Source organism: Leucoraja erinacea, chromosome 4, assembly GCF_028641065.1.
Source record: "Leucoraja erinacea ecotype New England chromosome 4, Leri_hhj_1, whole genome shotgun sequence".
Classification (NCBI taxonomy): domain Eukaryota; kingdom Metazoa; phylum Chordata; class Chondrichthyes; order Rajiformes; family Rajidae; genus Leucoraja; species Leucoraja erinaceus.
The window spans coordinates 37,111,824-37,124,270 of NC_073380.1; positions in this window are offsets into that span (position 1 = coordinate 37,111,824).

Here is a 12,447-nt window from a genome sequence, read left to right on the forward strand (position 1 = left end):
TTTTAGATGAGTACAATTTTTGATAGTATTGTAAAAATCTATCATTAATATCTTTAGGCAGTGTTAGTGTTTCTCCCTTGTCTGTTCTAATTTTGTAAATTGTTTTTACCCCTTCCAGTTTACGAAGTTGTCGCGCTAATAGTTTTGTGGTTTATCACCAAATTCAAAATTTAATTGTTTAAGAAGGAACTGCAGATGCTGGAGAATCGAAGGTACACAAAAAAGCTGGAGAAACTCAGCGGGTGCAGCAACATCTATGGAGCGAAGGAAATAGGCAAGGTTTCGGCCCGAAACGTTGCCTATTTTCTTCGCTCCGTAGATGCTGCTGCACCCGCTGAGTTTCTCCAGCTTTTTTGTGTACGTTCAAAATTTAATTGTTTTGTATGTTGATAAAGTTTTATAACTTGGTCTGAGTATATCTTGTTCAATTTATATTTCAGTACTGCAATTTTATTGTGTTTTATCATGGATGGTGCTGCTGCATTTTCTATGTCTAATTGCCTTATTTCCATTTCCAATTTCTGTTGTTTGGCCCTATTCTCTTTGTTAAGAAATGATTGAGAAGAGATTAATGCTCCTCGCACAAATGCTTTAAATGTTTCCCAAAGAAGTGAGGCAGAGATTTCAGGGCTATCATTAGCCTCAAAAAACATATTAATATGTTTTACGAGGTATTCATTACATAACTTATCTTTTAAGATTTGGGGATTAAGTCTCCATTGTGACTGTGTCTCTACCATTCCGTTTAGTTTAATCATAAATGTTAGTGGAGCATGATCTGAGATTATGATCTCAGGGACTAGAGACGGAAATTAGCTACTGATTAGCTACAATCTCGCATATTTACATGCAAAATGTTAATTAATATGCACTGTCCCTATAAACAAAACATTATGATATTATGATGTTGCGAGTTATAAGTAAATGGGATAACTTTTGAGTCTACTAAAAAATAATCTATCCTTGAGTAAGTTTTATGTACTGGTGAGTAAAATGAATATTCTCGACCCGATGGGTTTTCAATTCTCCAAACATCCTTAATGTTGGTAGTATTAATGTATGAGTTTAGAAATTCACTTGATTGAGATTTTAGTTTTCTTTGAGTTGATGATCTATCCAAATAAGCATCCAATGTTCAATTTAAGTCTCCACCGATTATTAAGTTTTGTTGTGTACATTCCGGGATATTGTTAAGTATTCTCTTAAAAAACAGGGGGCTATCAACATTTGGTCCATACACATTAAGGAGAGTCACCATTTTTGAGTATAACCCCCTATTATTACAATATATCTGCCTTCAATATCTTCTATCGTTGATATATGTTTAAAGGGTATACCTTTACGAATTAATATTGCAACCCCTCTAGATTTATGTGAGAATGAGGAGTGGTACGCTTTAGCAATCCATTTTTCTTTCAATCTATGTTGTGCTTCCTTTTTAAAGTGTGTCTCCTGAAGAAATATTATATCTGTTTTCAATGATTTTAAATGAGCTAACACTTTGCCTCTCTTAATAGGTTCATTAATTCCCTTAACATTCCAACTACAGAATTTAATTCCTTCACCCCCAATTTTCCTATTCACGTCTTGCATCTTGTGATTAGAGTGGTTAGAGCAGATGGCTTAGCACACTCAACCCTACCTTATACTCGAACATCAGGTAGATGAATTTTAAGTCTCGTCTGTTTTCCATCCAAACATATCTCCCTAAATAAAATATGTAATTCCATTCCAAATACAAAATATAATATATTATAAGGTAGAAGAGGTAATAAAAAATTGTATTAGTAATGTGTAAAAGGTTGAAAAAGAAAAAAACTACAACTAAGATTAGTGCAGCTAGTGATAGCCACCCTAATGTGGCTAAGCATCTAAGGACTTCCGTAGCTTTTTGTAAAAAAAGAAATTACTAGCTCTGTACTTTCCTTAAAAGAAAAGTTTCAAATTCAGTGCAAGCAATTTATGGGGGGGGAAGGAAATAATGATTATATTCCATTAATGATATAATTATTAGTCTCAAATTGAAATGTTAGTCTCGTATAACATAAACATTTGTCAAAGAATACTCAAAATCAAAAATATCAGAGAGAGAACCACCATACATTTTTAATTATAAAATACCTGGATCGCACTTTACTATTATATTTCATACTTTTAGTTAATTCTTAGTTGATCCAGTTAGCAATAATTAGTGTTAATTAGTATTCATGATTATTAATAGTTGTTAGAAATTAGTACTAAAATGTAAATACTATATATCAGTAGCAAGATATTTGCCCAATTCTTGTTGCAGATTTTGGGCAGCTCTTAAATATAATAGTTTAGAGTTTAGAGTTCCATATCTTCTCTGCGGGATAACAATATCCAGGTAAGTGTTGAGTGTTGAATATTATTAAATCTTCAGTCTTATCCTCGATACTCTTGGCGAATTCAAGTGCTTCTGTGTGCTTGATGAAGAAGTGTTCCTTCTTCTTGTAGGTAACTCTTAATGTTGCGGAGTATAACAGTCCGTATCTCAAATTTTTTATGTTCTTCAGTATTCTTCTTTTTTCTGTAAACAATGCTCTCTTCTTGGAAACTTCCACAGGATAATCTCTAAATATACTAATCTTATCTCCCTCAAATACGAGATTTCTGCTTTGGACAATTTTCTTCATCATATCATCCAAAACATGGTCATATTGCACCTTCGCTATCAGTTGTCTTGGAGGGGCGCCCTCCCTTGGGCGATGTCTCGATACTCTGTGCGCTCGGGCAAGTAATGGTGCTTGATCCAGGTTCAAGACTTTATTCAGTAGCTCTGCAGCAAATTCACGGGGGTCACGACTCCCCTCTCTGCCTTCCTGGATGCCCATGATTCTTAAATTCTGACGCCTCTGTCATCCCTCCTAGTCAGTACTTTTTTTGGTTATTTGATGCAATAACTTTGATAGGCGTTTGTTCTCGGCGATAAGTTTTTTTGTAGTTTCGGTGCTTGTCTCAGCAATTTCCTCTAGTTCCTTTACAATCTCTTGGTGTTGATTTAATGTCTGGAGGATAGGTAAGGACTAGAGGCAGGACTGTAAAACCCCGGATGCCTGGACATAACTCAGACACTCTGCAAGATCACGGGGAGAGGCCATGTCTCTCATTCTAAGCTGTGAATCAACTGAACTGTGCATCTGCAATGTACTATGATTTGTTAGCCCTTAATGAAAATGAAATGAGTTGTTTGGCCTGCTCTGTGCTTGAAAATGCAATGGAAATGAAATAAAAATGCAATGAGCTGTTTGGCTTGGCCTGTCCTGTGCTTGAAACTGCAATGGCAATGGAAGTGAAATGAAAATGCAATCAGCTGTTTGGCTTGGCCTACCCTGTGCTTGAAACTGCAATGGCAATGGAAGTGAAATGAAAATGCAATCCGCTGTTTGGCTTGGCCTGCCCTGTGCTTGAAACTGCAATGGCAATGGAAGTGAAATGAAAATGCAATAAGCTGTTTGGCTTGGCCTGCCCTGTGCTTGAAACTGCAATGACAATGGAAGTGAAATGAAAATGCAATCACCTGTTTGGCTTGGCCAGCCCTGTGCTTGAAACTGCAATGGCAATGGAAGTGAATTGAAAATGCAATCAACTCTTTGGCTTGGCCTGCCCTGTGCTTGAAACTGCAATGGCAGTGGAAATGAATACCGCTAGGGGAGCCACATTGAAAGCAGCCTCTGCCAACAATCTGTTTGTTTTTCAATCTTTTTTTTAATTTTTAGTCAGTTTTAAAGTTTGTTTTGGGGATTCTTTAACGTTTCTATGTGGATGAGGGGGGTAGGGTAAGGGGGAAACTGTTTCCCAGTCGCTTCCGGGCGAGGATGCGAGAGTCGCGTCCTTGCCCCTCTCCTCGCGGACTACCACCTGGATTGGAATGGCCTTTCCTGCCGGACACCGGACCAGAGCTTCAACAGAGGCGGCGCAGCGCTGGATTCACCACGGAGCGGAGCGATGCCTACCTGGATCGCCGTTTGGAGCTCTGGAGCATTGGGCCACTGCTCCAACATCACGGAGCTGGGGTTTCGAGAGCTTCCAGCGCAATCGGCGCTGAACAACATCACGGAGTCCTGGGGCGCCTTGCCGAGGGCCGCCAGCATTGAATCTCCACACAGCGCAGCCGCGGACTCTGGTAGGAGGTGCCCATCGCTGATGTCCAAGCCGCTAAGGAGGTCCTCCAGTCCTGATGTCGGACTTCCATCACCCCGGCGAGCGGGCCTGAACATCGGGCCGCCTGTAGCGGCGATTGCGGGGGGTTTGGGAGCCCCCGACCACCGGAGGACAACAGAGGAGGATGACTGAATTTTTGGAGCCTTCCCTCACAGTGGGAATTTGATCCCACAGTGTAGGGATGTCTGTGTTAAAAACTATTGTGTTCTGTGCTCTTTATTATTTGTATGGCTGTATGGCGACCACGCATTTCACTGTACCAATTGGTACATGTGACAAATAAATGTATCTTGTATCTTGTATCTTGAAATTAAAATGCAATCAGCTGCTTGGCCTGCCCTGTGCTTGAAACTGCAATGGTAATGGAAATGAAATGAAAATGCAATCAGCTATTTGGCCTGCCTGTGCTTGAAATTGAAATGGAAATGAAATGAAATGAGTGTTTGGCCTGCCTGAACCCACTAAGTTTGGCCCACAAGGCCCTTATTAGACGAGAAACCTGTCCCTTTTGCCCAAAATGTCCGTATTAGCCCAGGAGGATCATTTTGGCCCAAAAGGCCTGTGCCAAGCCAGGAAAAGTCCAGAAAGAGGAGTCCCTTCAGCCCATCAGTAAGTATTGCCCCTGCAAGTATTAAACCTCATCCCAGTATTTTTCTCCCTCCCTTCATTGGCTCCCTGTGAGATCCAGGCCAGGATAGACTTTCCTCCTTCATTGCTGTGATCTGCAGAAAAAGATGAAAATTGTCTAAAATTGATTCTCCACTCTCTCTCCTTCTCTCTCAAAGAATCTCTCACCTGTTTTGGGCAGACTTTCTGGCAGTTCCTGAGCTGCCAGCCGACCAGGCCTGAGTGACTGAGCTGCCAGCACACCAGGCCTGAGTGACTGAGCTGCCAGCCCAATAATCCATTCGGCCCACAATGTCCATACTAGCCCTTTGGAAACCAGTCGCTTCAGCCCACAACACCCGTACTAGCGCTCCAGAAAGCCACCCCCCCCCCCCCCCCCCCACACTGGCCACCAATATTGGAATTGGTGGAGAGGTGGAATATAGTGGGGGACCAGGCCTCCCATGTGAACATGTGACCCAACGGGTCCCACTTAGTCTAGTCAGCATATAAAGCCTTGATAGAAAAATTAAACCCAGGGATAGTCATGGTGTTGAGTATTGGAAGTACTTCACTGTTTAGTTTTTGGTTTAGTTTAGAGATACAGTGCAGAAACAGGCCCTTTAGCCCACCAAGTTAGTGCCGACCAGCTTCAGATGGATGCCAAGTAAATACCATCCCAATGATCAGTCTGAAGAAGAGTCTCGATCTGAAAAGACATCCATTCCTTCCCTCCAGAGATGTCCCTCTGAGCTACTCCAGCATTTTGTGTCTATATTCCTATGACTATGTTAGCCTTCATTCTGTGTACTAGAAAACAGTAGGAAAAAAACTAATACTGATTTATTAGATTATCATTTGCAATTCTGGTCAACTATACAAATAATATCTCCTCAGCATTAAACATGCTCAAAGGTCACCCCGAAACATTGTCTGTCCATTTTACTCTGCAGATATAGCCTGGCCTGTTAGGTTTCTCGACCTGTCTCTTGCTCAAAACAAACATCTGCAACCACTTGTGTCTCAAAAGTGATTAATTAGTTTAACTGTACTATTTACAACAAATTTGCATTCATGCACAATTAATTGATTACACAAAAATCAGGTAAATTTTTTCAGTTTATAATGTAACAAGTAGAGCAACGTTAAGGTTTCTAAGTATTATCAGATGAATGGAATTACAGGAGTAATTGGAGACACAGAAGTGTAATTGGATTCATCAAAATGTGCAACACCTTGTCTGCCTAAAGGACCTGTCCCACTTAGGCGAGTTTTCAGCGGACTGCCGGCGACTGCAAAGTTCGCAGCACTCGCCTGAAAAGCTGGGAACTGGAACGGCGACTGTCAGAGTGGAGCACACATACACACACACAAACATATCACAAAGGCAGGGACCAGGGAAAGCGGGGAAGCGCTGTCTGAATTTCAAACGGTGCAAAGCCAAGGTGATACAGACACACACTGCGATGAACAGGAAGGTTAAGGCGGCTAGCACAGTGTACAGTAAGTCCTTTAAAAGATTGGGGAGGGAGGAGAAGGGGGAAGAAGGGGTGGAGACACTTTTAAGAAGCCAGACAAGTTTTAATAAGCCAGAGATACGCAGCTGTGAAGTTTGGCAGGCATTTAACATTACCGGTCAGTTATCCTTGGTTCTGAAAACTCGTGCTTACGTTTTTTTTCCCCCAATGAGCCAATGAAAATGCCCGGTCAGTATAGGCGATTAACTAAAATTCCCTATGACTACTTCGACTACCCATAACTACATGGCGACCCCACTACAACTGCGCCTACGACTACAGGATTATCGATTTTCTCCATGGTGACCAATTTTTGGTCGCAGAAAAAATTCCAGCATGTTGAAAAATTTGCGGCGACCATACTGAGGCCACGACTGGTTCCCAGAATGTGGGAAGTCCTCGCGACCATGAAGGAGACTCAACAGAGACCACCAGCGAACATGTGGCGACCATGCGGTGATCAAGAGGCGAGCGCAGAGTCTCCTGCACTCGCCTAAAAAGTCGCCTAAGTGGGACAGGCCCTTTAGGTTAACTTGAAATTGAAGGTAGGCATGCAGGTGCAGGTCATTGAAGGTAGGCATGCAGGTGCAGCAGGCAGTAAAGAAAGCGAATGGTATGTTAGCTTTCAATGCAAAAGGATTTGAGTATAGGAGCAGGGAGGTTTTACTGCAGTTGTACAGGGTCTTGGTGAGAACACACCTGGAGTATTGCATACAGTTTTGGTCTCCAAATCTGAGGAAGGACATTATTTCCATAGAGGGAGTGCAGAGACGGTTCACCAGACTGATTCCTGGGATGTCAGGACTGTCTTATGAAGAAAGACTGGATAGACTTGGTTTATACTCTCTAGAATTTAGGAGATTGAGAGGGGATCTTATAGAAACTTACAAAATTCTTAAGGGTTGGACAGGCTAGATGCAGGAAGATTGTTCCCGATGTTAGGGAAGTCCAGGACAAGGGGTCACAGCTTAAGGATAAGGGGGAAATCCTTTAAAAACGAGATGAGAAGAACTTTTTTCACACAGAGAGTGGTAAATCTCTGGAATTCTCTGCCACAGAGGGCAGTTGAGGCCAGTTCATTGGCTATATTTAAGAGGGAGTTAGATGTGGCCCTTGTGGCTAAGGGGATCAGGGGGTATGGAGAGAAGGCAGGTACGGGATACTGAGTTGGATGATCAGCCATGATCATATTGAATGGCGGTGCAGGCTCGAAGGGCCGAATGGCCTACTCCTGCACCTAATTTCTATGTTTCTATGTTTCTATCCTCTCCACATCCACTCTATCCAAGCCTTTCAATATTCGGTAAGTTTAAATGAGGTCCCCCCTCATTTTTCTAAACTCTACCAAGTACAGGCTCAGTGTCATAGAGTCATAGAGTGATACAGTGTGGAACCAGCCACTTCGGCCAATTCACCCACACTGGCCAACAATGTCCCAGCTACACTAGTCCCACTAGCCTGCGCTTGGTCCATATCCCTCCAAACCTGCCCTTTCCATGTATCTGTCTAACTGTTTCTTAAACGATGGGATAGTCCCAGCCTCAACTACCTCTTCTGACAGCTTGTTCCATACACCCACCATACATACACTGTGTGAAAAAGTTACCCCTCGGTTTCCATTTAAATATTTTCCCCTTCACCTTGAACCTATGTCCTCTGGTCCTCGATTCCCCTACTCTGAGCAAAAGACTCTGTGCAGCTACCCAATCTATTCCGCTCATGATTTTGTATACTTCTGTAAGATCTCCCTTCATCCTCCTGTGCTCCATGGAATAGAGACCCAGCCTACTCAACCTCTCCCTATGGCTCACACCCTCTAGTCCTGGCAACATCCTCGTAAATATTTTCTGAACCCTTTCAAGCTTGACAATATCTTTCCTATAACATGGTGCCCAGAACTGAACACAATATTCTAAATGCGGGCTCACCAACGTCTTATGCAATTGCAACATGAACTTCCAACTTCTATACTCAATACTCTGACTGATGAAGGCCAAAGGCCACAAGGTGGTCAAAAAGGCTTTTGCCACTTTGGCCTTCATCAGTCAACTCTGTCTATCCCTCTCATCATTTTAAAGACCTCTATCAAGTCCCCCCTTAACCTTCTGTGCTCCAAAGAATAAAGCCCTAACTTGTTCAACCTTTCTCTGTAACTTAGTTGCTGAAACCCAGGCAACATTCTAGTAAATCTCCTCTGTACTCTCTCTATTTTGTTGACGTCCTCCCTAAAATTTGGCGACCAAAAGTGTACACCATACTCCAGAATTGGCCTCACCAATGCCTTGTACAATTTTAACATTACATCCCAACTTCTATACTCAATGCTCTGATTTATAAAGGCCAGCACACCAAAAGCTTTCTTTACCACCCTATCTACATGAGATTCCACTTTCAGGGAACTGTGCACAGTTATTCCCAGATCCCTCTGTTCACCTGCATTCTTCAATTCCCTACCATTTACCATTGTATGTCCTATTTTGATTTGTCCTGCCAAGATGTAGCACCTCACACTTATCAGCATTAAACGCCATCTGCCATCTTTCAGCCCACTCTTCCAACTGGCATAAATCTCTCTGTAGACTTTGGAAATCCATTTCATTATCCACAACTCCACCTATCTTAGTATCATCTGCATACTTAATAATCCAATTTACCACACCATCATCCAGATCATTGATGTATATGACAAACAACAGTGGACCCAACACAGATCCCTGTGGCACCCCACTAATCACTGGCCTCCAACCTGCCAAACAACCATCCACCATTACTCTCTGGCATCTCCCATTCAGCCACTGTTGAATCCATCTTGCTACTCCACCATTAATACCCAATAATTGAACCTTCTTAGCCAACCTTACGTGAGGAACCTTGTCAAAGGCCTTACTGAAGTCCATATATACAACATCCACCACTTTACCCTCATCAATTTCCCTAGTAACCTCTTCAAAAAATTCAAGAAGATTAGTCAAACATGACCTTCCAGGCACAAATCCATGTTGACTGTTCCTAATCAGACCCTGTTTATCCAGATGCTTATATATATTATCTCTAAGTATCCTTTGCATTAATTTGCCCACCACTGACGTCAAACTAACTGGTCTATAATTGCTAGGTTTACTCTTAGACCCCTTTTTAAACAATGGAACAACATGCGCAGTACGCCAATCCTCCGGCACTATTCCCGTTTCTAATGACATTTGAAATATTTCTGTCATAGCTCCTGCTATTTCTACACTAACTTCCCTCAATGTCCTAGGGAATATCCTGTCCGGACCTGGAGGCTTATCCATTTTTATATTTCTCAAAGGTGTCAGTACTTCTTTGAATCTCATAGTTTCCATAGCTACTCTACTTGTTTCCCTTACCTCACATAATTCAATATCCTTCTCCTTGGTGAATACCGAAGAAAAGAAATTGTTCAATATCTCCCCCATCTCTTTTGGCTCTGCAGATAGCCAACTTTTGTATCAACAGCAAACTTGCTAATCTTGCCCTTTATGTTCTCATCCAAATCATTGATGTAGATGATAAACATTAACTGGCCCAGCACCGAACCCTGAGGTACACCACTAATCACAGGCATCCAGTCTGAGAAGCAACCTTCCACCATTACCCTCTGCTTCCTTCCGTGGAGCCAATTTGCTATCCATTCAGCTATCTCTCCTTGGATCCCATGCAATCTAACCTTCCAGAGCAGCAGAACCTTGTCGAACACTTTACTGAAGTCCATGTACACAACACCTCAGCTATACCCTCATCAACCTTTTTGGTCACGTCTTCAAAAAAATGAATCAGATTTGTGAGGCAGGCCTCCCATGTACAAAACCATGCTGACTATCCCTAATCATCCCTTGCCCATCCAAATGCCTGTATATCCTATCCCTCAGAATACTCTCCAGTAACTTACTAACTACAGATGTTAAGCTCACCGGCCTATTGTTCCCAGCATTTTCCCTGCAACCCTTGTTGAAAAGAGATAGAACATTTGCCACCCTTCAGTCTTCCGGCACCTCTCCTGTATTTGAGGACAACTCGTAAATTTCAACCAGGGCTCCCGCAATTTCCTTTCTAGTTTCCCACAATGTCCTCGGATATATCAGATCAGGCCCTGGAGATTTGTCTACCTTCAAACACGACAGTACCTTCAGTACTTCTTCGACAGTAACCCTGACTGCTCTCAAGATACTTCCAGTGACTGCTCAAATTTCCTCCATCTTACTGTCTTTCTCCTCGGTAAATACAGAGGAGAAATAATTATTTAGGACCTTGCCCATCTCCTGTGGCTCCACACAGAGGTGATCACTTTGATTCCTGAGAGGTCCCACTCTCTCTTCAATTACCCTTTTCCTCCTTATGCATTTATAAAATATTTTGAGATTGTCCTTAATGCTACGCACCAGAGCTATCACCTGGCACCCTTTCTGCCCTTCTGATTTCCCTTGTTAGTTTAAGAAAGGAATGCAGCTGCTGGAAAAATCAAAGGTAGACAAAAATGCTGGAGGAACTCAGCGGGTGAGGCAGCATCTATGGATAGAAGGAAAAGGCGATGTTTTGGGTCGAGGAATAGGCGACATTTCAGTCTGAAGAAGGGTCTCGACTCGAAACATCGCATATTCCTTCTCTCCATAGATGCTGCCTCACCCACTGAGTTCCTCCAGCACTTTTGTCTACCTTCCTTTTTTAGTTTACTCCCTAATTCCCAAAACTCCTCCAGGGATGCACTTGATCCCAGCTGCCTATACCTGTCTCATGCATCCTTCTTGTTTTTGACTAACGTCTCAATTTCCCTCATCAGCCAAGCTTCCTTATGTTTGCCTGCTTTGCCCTTCACTCTAACGGGGACGTGCACATCCTGTGCTTTCTTCAGTACACTTTTAAAAACATCCCACTTGGCCGATGTTCCTTTCCCCTCTCAACACCTGCTCCAGTCAACTTGAGCGAGACCTCCTCTCATACCCTCAAAGTGCCGTCAAATACAATACAATACAATACAATTTATTTGTCATTTGAACCTCATTGAGGTTCAAACAAAATGTTGTTTCTGCAGTCATACACACAAGAAAGAACCAAGACACAACACAATTTACACAAACATCCATCACAGCGCATCTACCTCCTCGCTGTGATGGAAGGCAAAGACTTATCTCTCCCCTGCACTCTCCATTCCCCTCCCGATGTCAGAGTCAAAGCCCCCGGCAGGCGATGGTAAGTGTCCCGTGGCCATTCAAAGCCGCGCTGGGCGATGTAAGGCCCCGCTCCAGGTCATCTTCAACCCCGCAACTCGGGCGGGAGAAGTCGCCGTTGCGGAAGCCCCAAAAAGCGGTCTCCTAGCAGGGATCCGCGGGCTCCTGGTGTTACCGTCCACCAGAACTGCGGTAAGCCTCCGAATCTCCGAGGTCGGGTCGCAGCCAAGAGCCACCACAGCTTCTCCCGCTCCGAACACGGCCAGCTCTACGATGGTAAGTAGGTCAGCAGCTCCGCGACTGGAGTCCCAGGTCATTCCGATGGGAGGCCGCTCCACGGTGCTCGGCCCCAACGACAACGGACACCCGACAGAGAAAAGGTCGGGTTCTCCTTACAGGGAAAAGATTTTAAAAGTTTCCCCCAGCCCCCGCACACATACCCACACACACATACACAAAAAAATAAAAATAAAAACTACATTCAAATGAGACAAAAAATAATAAAAAGATAGACGGACTGCAGAGGCCGCTGCGACGTGAGTCGCGCCACCCACCGGAATACTCATCACATGTTACAAATGTCTGTGCCAAACATGATGCCAAGACCATCTCTTATTTACCTGCACATAATCTATATCTCCCCCTCCACATTCAAATGTCTATCCAAAAGTCCCTTAAATACCTGTATTGTATTTGATTCAACCACCACCCCAGGCATCATGTTCTGGACACTCACCACCCTCCGTGTGATAAAGAAAATCCTGCATATCTCCTTTAAACTTTGCCCTCCTTACCTTAAAGCTATGCCCCCTAGAATTAGATGTTTCCATCCTGGGGAAAAAGCTCTGACCTACACCCTATCTATGTGTCTCATCATTTTACTTACGTCTCTCAGGTCTCCCCGCAACCTCCAGTGTTCCAGGGGAAATGATCCAAGTTTGCCCAACCTCACG